Source organism: Mizuhopecten yessoensis, unplaced genomic scaffold, assembly GCF_002113885.1.
Source record: "Mizuhopecten yessoensis strain PY_sf001 unplaced genomic scaffold, ASM211388v2 scaffold10865, whole genome shotgun sequence".
NCBI classification, from domain to species: Eukaryota; Metazoa; Mollusca; class Bivalvia; order Pectinida; family Pectinidae; genus Mizuhopecten; species Mizuhopecten yessoensis.
The window spans coordinates 215,448-227,070 of NW_018408760.1; positions in this window are offsets into that span (position 1 = coordinate 215,448).

Genomic DNA, 11,623 nt, shown 5'->3' on the forward strand with positions numbered 1-11,623 from the left:
GACCCTTGATAGAGATGTAGAACAAGAACACGACGAAGCAGGAATTATTCCAAATCAACAGCGACATAACAACATCTTGGATATTCGGAGGAAAAGGCGCAATGACGATATTCAAAGACAGACACCATGCCTACTTGAGTAGAAAAAATACTACCAGGTTATTCGTGATACTGATGACAGACAATATTTTGTGTCAATAAGTGAAAACAATACTTGTATCTGTTCACTTCATCCCAATCATTTCGAACCAGCACACACCCAAAAGTAAAATCAATGTCGTCAATTTATAGCAAGAATCAATAATTTCAGAACTAACACACAGACTGCGGAAAGTATAACTACAACACGATCTTAACATAAGCTCACCAATAAGTTCAATCTCGTCTTCTTTTTCATTAAAAAATAAAATCATATTGCTACTATACATAAAAGTAGTATTGCATTTTTACCATGATTTTGTTCTGTTTCAAATATAACTCTTTATCACAATATAACATATGTGATGTTTAGCCTTATTAATATTTGCAAAACCGACATCCTCGTTCCAATTCCTGCTATGCAATTTTTCATATTTCACTTAAATCTGAAATTCTTGTTTTAAGTGAAGCATTCGCTCTGTGATGCTGTATTTCCCTTATTGCAGCGCAAAACAAATCCAAAAATTGTAAAATTCATAAATTGTTTGATAATATCTAAAGTAAATATTTATGAGAAAATATCAAAACATTTTTTTCAATTGGATGCACATTTAGGCAAACTGGCGGCCTGTCCTGCTTTTTTCCAAACTCCTATGCGTCAAAAAGCACCGCAGGGGTTTATTCTGTAAACACTGTGTCCACTCCCGATGCTCCTGAATGCGTGAAAGACTTCTGGGAAATTGAGGCCGAATACAACATGTAACTACACAAATAATAGTAAATTACTACGATATTCATCTTTATTGCATTTAGCAGTGAAATGTCAGGAGTTAAATATCTGATTAAAACGCATATCTTCATTGCAGTGAAGATATCCATTTTAATCCAATAAATACAGAGAAATGTGTGCAGATATCACATTTAGTTTTGTCCAATTAAGACGGTACTTTTTCTTTACTGCGTATTTTTCCGTTTGAAGATCCGTCGAAGCAACGGCAGATGCAACACACATTTTGATATTTTAATACGATAATTATTAATATCATTTTTCTGAGGAAATCTTAACAGATAATAGAAGCAAACGTCATACGAACCTTGCGTCAAGAGACGGTTAAATATTATCTATTTGTTTTAGAAACGCATTAACCTTTTGTCTGTATGATATTGGATCTTTGTAACGAGTTATTAAGTCGTGGTGGGAGGGTGTCGTTGTAGTAAAATCTACCCGGAAGTGTAAATCAGATCAGTCTACAAAACACGTTACGATACGAATACTTGTTTATGCGGCCTAATACAGGAAGAGGCCCATTGTAGCGACAAAGATAATTGCTTTTCAATAAATTGTTTCCTAATGTTGACTTTTCTTATTTAACCAAAATAAAAGGAGAAGATTAAGAAATTATGTTTTACAATATTTTGAAACTTCCATTTTTGTCTAAAAGGCCATTAATTAGCTGATGATACACAATTTACGATTGCTTTTAAACTGAACGATACGGAATGTGTGTTTTTAAGAAATGGCCCTGGACCGTGTACTGTAATTGTGAACATCGACGTGACCCGTCAGTGTAGTGGTGTCGTTACAGGATATACATTTGGCTGTGTAACGATGTCGTTACAGGATACAAACCCATCTGTGTAATGGTGTCGTTACAGGATACAAACCCATCTGTGTAATGGTGTCGTTACCGGATACAAACCCATCTGTGTAATGGTGTCGTTACAGGATACAAACCCATCTGTGTAATGATGTCGTTACAGGATACAAACCCATCTGTGTAATGGTGTCGTTACATGATATACAACACGCTATGTAATGGTGTCGTTACATGATATACAACCATCTGTGTAATGGTGTCGTTACAGGATGCAAACCCTTCGGTGTAATGTTGTCGTGATAAACACGTTGTTCTGCAATTGTGATGGTACATGATACCAACTAATTTGTGTAATGGTGTCGTTACTGGATATTCACCTGCCTGGGTAATTGTGTCGTTACAGGTTATACACCTGTCTGTGTAATGGTGTCGTTACATTATACACAACACATGTGTGTAATGGTGTCGTAACAGGATATAAACCCGGCTGTGCAATAGTGTCGTTACATGATACACAAACGGCTGTGTAATGTTGTCGTTAAAGCATTGCACCTGCATGTGTAACGGTGCCGTTACACGATACACACTCGTTTGCGTAATGACGGCATTAAATTATACAAAACCGTCTCCGTAATGGTGTCGTTGCATGATATACACCCGGCTTTGCTATTGTGTCGTAACAGGATAAACACCCGACCGTGTAATGGTGGCGTTAAAGGATACACAGCCGTCTGGGCAATTGTGTCGTTAAATGATTCAAACTCATCTGTGTAATGGTGACGTAACATGATATGCACTCGGCTATGTAATGGTGTCGCTACAGGATACAGACCGGTCTGTGTGCTGATGGCGTTGCGGGATATCCACCCGCCTGCACAATTGTTTCGTTACAGGTAACAAACCCACGTGCGTAATGGTGTCGTTACAGGATACACACCCGGCTGTGTAATGGTGTCGTTACATGATATACACATGGCTGTGTAGTGGTTTCGTTGCAACAGGATACATACCCGTCTGAGTAATGGTGTCGTAACATGATACACAACCGGCTGTGTAACGGTTAAGTTACAGGATATACATCCGACTGTATAATGGTTTTTTTTTTTACAGAATACACACCGGCTTTGTAACGGTGTAGATACAGGTTACTAATTCGACTGTGTACGGGTGTCGTTACGGAATACACAACCGACTGTGTATTGGTGTCGTTACATGATATGCACCCGTCCGTGTAATAGGGACGAGGCTAACATGTTGATACGATGGTTAAAGAGCAATAATTGTTTTTCTATAGTTCATAGCTATAATACCGAGCATTCTCTATATTCAAGTTATATATACACTCACTTAAACAAACTCATATGGCTCATTTGGGTCTTCCGTGAAACGAATCATGACACAACACAGCACATTATTTGTTTAATTTAGAATTGAACAACAAATTTCCTCCCCGAAAACCTGACGACAGGGGAACATACAGTTTTGGTGTGTATTTCCCTATCACCAGAGTGGTACAACTAAACAAGGAAAACGAAACCTGTCTGTAACAATGGAAGGGCTAAGTACAAACAGGTGACGGACGTGTACACTGATATCGTTTATGGGATATTTTCCTGAGTTCCATAATGGCCAGGAAAATGCTAATCACGATATCAATGTGCACGTGCATGCATGCCCGGCTATATATATTATTAACACTGAACTCAAAAACCGTGTGACTAGGACGTTATCGTACGCTGGGGAAACGGATTTCCCCATCTGTTTTCGTCGTTGTTTCAGTTCACAGAGCGACGAGCCCATTTATCAAATGTTTATATTTACTAGAAATGACAGACAGGGACAGTTCATTAACCTGAATGATGAGTAAACAACTTTCATATCCATGGACGATAAAAGATAACAACAAAGTCACAAAACAAAACAAACAATGTGGACCACGGCAACAGTACTATAGCATATGATATGTTTCCTTCTTTCCTGCAAGTGTGATGCATGCATGTATACATACACTGCAAATATATGAGAGAGAGAGAGAGAGAGAGAGAGAGAGAGAGAGAGAGAGAGAGAGAGACTTATATATAAGAATCACTTATATTTATTATAGTTATTAATCTAGTAGCTAAATTATATTGTATGTTGATCTTAGTGTGTTTAGCATGACTAGAGAACAAATCTAAGTAATTATGAGAATCGGTAGGTTTTGCATAAATGTCTGTAGAAATTTTATTGTTTTCAACTTTAACTAAAACATCTAAAAATGGCAAAGCGTTATCGATACTTGCAANGAAAGAAATACGAATACAAAACCTATATATATCAACATCTATGTCAGACTAACTGCCGTGTGCTGGAGAAGGACAATACATATTGACGTCATATACATGGTGACGTCACAGTATACAATGAGTGGTTAATCATACATTAGCATATCATGTTTAGTTTGAAACAGTTTGATAAAATACTTTTCTTTCTCATTTCTTTCTAAAACAGTGTCTGATTTTCCGATATTCAGAAGAACGTTTATGTGTTGGTTATGCACTCGGACTCGGTACATTTTGTGTACTACTTATCATTACAAAATTTATTTAGAAGTTTATTCTTTTCAAAATCGCATGTGCCAAATCCTAAGTCAATGCATTTGCTGACTTCATAATTCTCATCGTTTTGTCATTTGATTTGCATAGTAGTTGTTTGAGATTTTTCGGTTGTCTTTTATTGTTGATGTTTTTTTTATTTCTCTAATACCTTCTCAATTCTTCTTTAAAACGAGATGTTGCTAGTGATTTGAATAGGTTGGTGCAACTTTAGTCCTCATCGCTATATATAATGTTCATTTTTAAGGGAAATGTGTTGTTGTTGTTTTTTAAACAAGTTCCATTGCATAAAAAAACGAATTTCTTAGAAAAGCGATGGTATATTTTCTCATTAAGTTTGTCTAACCAAATTTTTATTGTTTTTTACCCCAAATGATGTGTTATATTGATATATAAATTTACTACATCCAGTGTTAACTTTTTCTGGTAGATGGTTAAGAAAATCGATATCGTCTCATACGATTTTTTAAAAATCTTTGCATAGCAGTTTGAAGATATTGTCCAACAAGTCACTTAAACATTGAGTTGGTGCGTTTGGTTCTCCGACTATTTGTCAGAATATTATTATATCTTTCTTGTTGGGACATGTTATATATTCCGCTTTTTGGGTTCGTATTGCCTCTGTGATTTCTGCAGATATTTAACTTGACATTTATGACGAGACCGGTATTGAACTGGGAGGCAGGTACGCTTTAAGTTATGCATATTATAAATAGCAAATAAGTTGTAATTATCATTTCAACTGGGTATTTAAACAATTTTACTTTTACTCAACGTGATATGGGCGTGGTATACTATTTTTTTTGTAACTGTTGGTCTTATATACCGTCACATCCTTTGTTGACCGGAAGGGCCGTGGTGATCAAGTGGTTAAGGCGTCTGACATTCTGTTACCTTTAGCCCATCACCCCTGCGTCGCGGGTTCGCGACCTACGTGGGGTAGTTGCCTGATTCTGGCCGTAGGTCGATGGTTTTTCTCCAGGACCTCCGACTTTCCGCCACCACCAAAACCTTGTACGTCCGTCCTTAAATGACCATAGATGCCAACAGGACGTAAAAAACAAACAAGAAAACAAACACAAATTGTTGACCGGAGCTTCCTGCGCTACACTTACTCTAGACCCGTGTCCAAGCGATAGGGGATAGGGTAGGTATTTGAACACAAGTAGGTTCTCCTGTGTAGTCCTGATAATTTTTCGTACTGCTAATTACTTTCATATTATTGCTAAACGTGTTGACATCCTGGTTATATTTCTAACATATCTGAGATTCATGTAAGCGTTAGTCTGAGGCCACTTTCCTTGAATAAGAGTTGTCTTTCTTGTTATGTAACTGTGAATTAATGTTCAGTATAACATCAGTGTATTGTATTTGTCACTTTGTTTTTTTCTTTTCCTGTACTGAATAAAACTTCGATAACCCTAAATAAGACGTTTGTTCTTCATTGTCGTTCGCGACAGTGGTTTACAGTTAGATAAGACGTATGTACCGTATGTAACAAAAGTATAATGTGACCGAATAAAATATTATGCTGAAAGCCTTCAGCATGGTATTTTAGTGAGGTTAACCTTTAAAGTCAGCATCAGATCAGTGTTATCACCAGTAGGTAAATAAATTAGCATGCCATGCTTCTGGCACACTTACACACTTGAACAGCATATAATGCAGAGCAAGATGGGGTTCCAACCCGGGATCTCCGACCTCTAAATGAACGCTCATACCACATTTAGATACCTGGTTTCAGGCGATCGGCAATTCGGATAGGTAAAAACAGGACCACAGCAGCTAATCGAATGTTGGCGGTATTGAATTTTACATCTTCTTGAAAACAATAAGTCCCTTCTAAGAAAGTTATCGCTTGTATCCGCTTCAGAAAAAATAGAGTTCAGAAACTTAGGAATACATTTCAAACGTTCCTGTTGGCTGTGTTCTGCAGTAACGGTTCTGCATTTTACATATGCTGTTATTATTACTGATCATGCGTTTTCAGTTGCTTTTAAGTTCCCCAAAAATTCAAAATACTGCAAGACGTACTATTCACATCAACTCAAATATTTTGTTTAGTCCTGTCGTTGGGGTAAATTGTGCATTTGTCATGTGCACTGAAACACTTAACCGTCTGCAGAGTTGTTGCTTTTGTTTTTCCCTATCCAGTTACTACTTGTGTAGTGTAGGTGAGGTTTTAGTTGTTTTCTGTTTTTCACTAGTCTAACTGCTTGTCACCCTACATACTGGTATGACTGTTGTCACCCTTTGTATCAGTATTACTGTTGTCCCCCTATGAAACATTATCACTATGTACTAGTACTTCTTTTGTCACCCTTTGCACATATAGTAATGTCGTCATCCTGCGTATTACTATTACTGTTGTCACCCTATGTACCAGTATTACTGTTGTCACCTTATGTACCAGTGCTAATGTTGTCAACCTTTGTACAAACCGGGAACGGACGCTACTGACCCAAACAAGTATCGTCCTATTTCTCTGACTAGTTGTGTATGTTAACCTTAAGATCGAATGATAAACACAAGACTAGTTTGGTTATAGAAACAGAAGAGGGACGAATGATCAGATGCGTGTTGTGTTTTGGGAGACTTCGATATGTTCATGTTTGTCTCCTTGTGATAGAGCGGAACTGATGCCGACTTGATAGTGCTACCTCACTGAAACATACTGCCAAAGACACCCAGCACAACACCCCTTCCGGTCACATTATACTGACAACGAGCAAAACAGTCGTCCTTCTCCTAAATTGCTGAGCGTTAAGTAGGTGGAGAAACTACCATTTTTACAGACCCTGGTATGTCTCAGGTATTCCATGAAGGTCTTTATTAAGATCTTTCCAGGCTTTCTTGTCTGCAGTCTTGGGCCAGAATATTCCTGGCTTTCCTGGCAATCAATTCGTATCTGCGATATGTTAATATGGAAATCACGATATTTGGATGAATTTTTAGAATACGGCATCAGTTGTGGAATATGTCAACACCGTAATATGGGAACCCCGTGCAAACAAAGCCAAACATTTATATCACAAGTTCAAACTAAATCCGTGTATGCACCTCACAACACAAACGGGATTATCTTACTTGCTTCATAAGTAGGCATGTCAAATTAAGCAAGTAATGTATCATAATTTTGTTCAAGGTTATTTTGATTTACTTGTCATTTTGTTGTTTATCTTTAATAAACATACTATCTTGGTCAGTCTATTAGATCGGTTAGCAGCCATGATAATATTTTAATGTATAATATCAAAATTGACATCCGCAGGGATCGAATATGCCACTACGGAAAATGAAATGAAAATGAAAATATGATATATGTATGCTTCAAAACACACAAGTCAGCTTATACTGTTTATGATACAAATCTTTCTTCCCGGTTTTAAAATATATATTGTGGACACTCAAATTGATCAGTTTTCACATCAAAGGGTATTTTTAAAACAGTTCTGCGGTATTAATTTGAGATTTGCGTGCACTGAAAAAAATATGCACCACTACAGGGCGTTCCAGTCACACACGAATACGAACAACTGCAAGTAGATGAAGGTTAGTTGTTTTAATAAAGTACAGATTGGCTGTAGCTACATGTAACTGAAAATAAGTAAAGTAGATTCATACTATAATGCAACTTTGTAAAAGCGACAACTGATTGAAAAAAAAGTTTGAAATGCTAATCTGAAATGACAACACCAAATCCATGCAAGGTACTACTTATTTAATGGTCAAACAGTTCAGTAGTGACGTGATTACCCTGGATTTCTAAGAATGCTTATTTTGTCCAATTATGTTTTAGGATCGAGACGGTAGGCAGATACCTGAAGTAATACAAGGATTTGAGCATGTCGGAAATGCTATTGTATAAAGTTGAATCATGAAAACAGTCAAGCATAGGCAGTGCATCTTTTTTACATACAACGGGCTTCAGATGTATCTTCAGTCAAATGGCCAATCAAATACAGAAAATGCACTTCAAACGTATGGTCTGATATTGTTCTATTACATGGCTGACGTATCTTTGGTTAAATTGCGGTCAGACGTAAGGATGGCGTGGCTTTATTATAAAATCGCACAATCGAGTGTTGACCGTTCACGGAACACTCGGGGTGAACGATTACCAATGGCGTTCTTCATGGTTTTCATCGTCGTTTGAAAAAGATTCCGAAAAGTGAGATAAACGTATCACAGTGTTTTTGCGTATCGACGTTACAGTAGACGTCTACTTCTTGAACACCAAACGTATGTGCCTTACACAGATGACAGTACCAGGAGCAACACATAAAGAAGTGCTATGACCAAAAACCAAAGTTTTCTGTTTGCATTCAGTATACTTTTCATATCCATATGTAATTTGCTACCAGAAATGTTACATACGTTTTGGTGATATTCCTCTTGCCGATATGTAAAGTGGACTGAACGGCATGGGGCATGACACACCATTCATTGTACATGTATCCCACAGTATTTCCTAGGAGCATAACGATCAACATCATATTGTTCATCAGTACATTTTCAGTTATCTGTCAATGTCAATAATTTAAGTAAAATGTTATTTCATATCATCATTTTATCTGTTGTTCTTCTTTTATAGATTTTATTTATTTAATAGCGTTTGTAATGTAATCAACAATTGAAAAAAGTAATGATTGAGATAACAAAATATTCACTTCGTACAAAGCAACTGTCTATAGTATTTTCTGCAGCTGGTAAAATATACACTTTAGAATTAGAAAATATATCATCACATTATCACCTCAATGTTTTGTTGACGAGGTCAGCACTAAGTAGGTACTCGAGTTAGAGAGTTTAATTCAGTTATCCGGTAACAAGGAAGTATTTGAAGAGTGCTTACCATCCCGCTGTTTGTCTAGGGCGTTTGTGTCGTATTAGATGAAATGTGAGTAGGCAGGTTTTACAACTAAGATGCGATATTTGGTTTTATACTTCAGTCAGGTTATTGGATTAGAGATATCCAGACACATATGCGCATTACTTATCAACAGACTTGCGTCGAAGTGATAATGTAAAGTCGGGTTATATCTTGTTATTTCGGTCACTAAACGTTTGCTTTACTTTTTTAGATCCAAGATAATTACCACAACAAGTTATCAATGTTTTCGATATATTATAAACGACAAGGACAGTTTATGTTCACCTATTTGCACGTGCTGATATAGGCTGAGCAACTATTACTGTGTGGCATAATATGCATTGACACCAAATTCCTATTCCCCAGTGTTGAAGGATGACCAAACTCTTCATAAAAACAGATAATTTGTTGTGACCATTTGTTTTACATTAAAATAGCAATACTTCCAACAGTATATTTTACAATCACAAACAGTAGAAGGTTAACACAAATTTAGTTTTGATTTCTAAACATCATTTAAATGTCACAAAGAATTAAATGGAGAAAATATATCAGGTCTTAATCATAGCTAGCAAACTACATAGAAAAAAACTGCAAAAAAAGGAGACACCACAACAACAAAAAGGACATTTTATCCCATTATGATTAATAAAACAAGATTCCAATTGTTTTGATTTTTAAAATGACAATATTTCTTCACCTTGAAACTTTTCTTATATCATTTTGTAATGACTAGGAGATACTTATTATTACTTTCCCCAATACGGATTTGTGCTGGTATAGGTTTCCACCTGTCATATCTAGCATCAGCTCTCTCATATCATAAACATCTTCGACACCCTACACTTATTGTAAATGCTATCAGGATCAACGGCGGCAGGTTCGTGTTTGTGCATATACCGAACCATGCAGAGGACTGGAGTGTATGGTTATAAGGTTCTGAACGTCATCATTTGAAAGATATGATCAGATATTTGCCAGAGGGCCTGCCTGCTGCGATGGAACGTACAACTAATGTACTCAGATAGTGATATTCATTTCTGTATAACCAGCATTTCGATATGTGATTATAGGTAGGGGATCATGTATATTTCCATTGTATTACCATGAAACTAGGTCCCTGGTATAATTGGGTATTTATCTAAACATTTCCAGTTTATATGGTTGGCATTTCAAGTGTTTCAAGTTCAGGCCAATATCTCTATTGGACTTCAACCTAGGATAGCATGGATGCATTTGTCTACCGGTGTCTGTTATCGTTCCGAGTGATGTGTTGCGACAAAACTGATTACAATGCATGTTGTTGTTGTGTTTTTTTTATCTGCGAGTCATCATTCGAACAGCATTTGTGACAAATCAATTCCCGCTCTCTCTACTTATTGGCCCAGTGACCACTTTCTTCGAATTTGGTAACCATCCCTCGTCCTGTCGTTTGAGGAGTTATGTTTAAAAGCAAAAAAGTGACGATATGAGGTAGAAAAAAAGCATACCTAACAACTGTGTATGGTTTCTTCAGCTTGTTAAATACGAGCTTTACACATGGAAACTATATCATTACGTAATACCACGATGCATTATGGTTGTTGGCAGCTGAAGTATGTATTCAAGTACGAGATTGTTATTCACTTATCTTCTTACAGGGAAGTATTTGAATAGTTTCCGATATATTTGGCTACAGTTCGGTATGAACAAGTGTGTACTTGAGCCACTTTTGTAAACTCAATGGCAATGCTTCAGATTACAATAGCAATATTGAGACTTAAATGCGCCTTAACCATTAGTATGCATAGCTTTCATACTTAAAAAGTCTTCAGAAACTGATTCAATCACGCCAACCGCCAAGACCAGAACTGTACATAACATACACATATACACCAAAAGACATTGGGCTATTTAGTATTTCAGCAGTTTATTATTCATTTGTATTGATTATGTATTAAGACAAAGGAAAAGTCATCATATATTACCTGTTATATGCTAGGTGGATTACCATCGAAACTGTTTAAAGTTATAATTTTGACCTATTTAAGGTAATGTGAAAGAGTCAAACGTTACCAACAATAAAAACAAGGTATTCCTTGTTTGTTCATGTATAATGGAGAGGACGCCACTGCTTACTTTTCTTGGAAAATATTATTAGGGAAAATGTCAACATTTGCGATACGGTAGTGATCAAATAAGGTTGTTTGTATTGGTTTAAAACATTGTTCTCGTGTTTTTAAGAAGTATAGGGCCATACATGTATTTCTAACCAGTAGTGTGTTTAGATGAAGGAATTCGAAATTCGTGAAAATGATTGACTTCCATCTATTTTTACGATAACATATGCTATTTGTTTTTAACGATTTCAACAAACGTGCTCTGAATACCCAGGCATACAGTGAGGATATTTAGCTATAAGCATGCTCGGATGAAGGATAA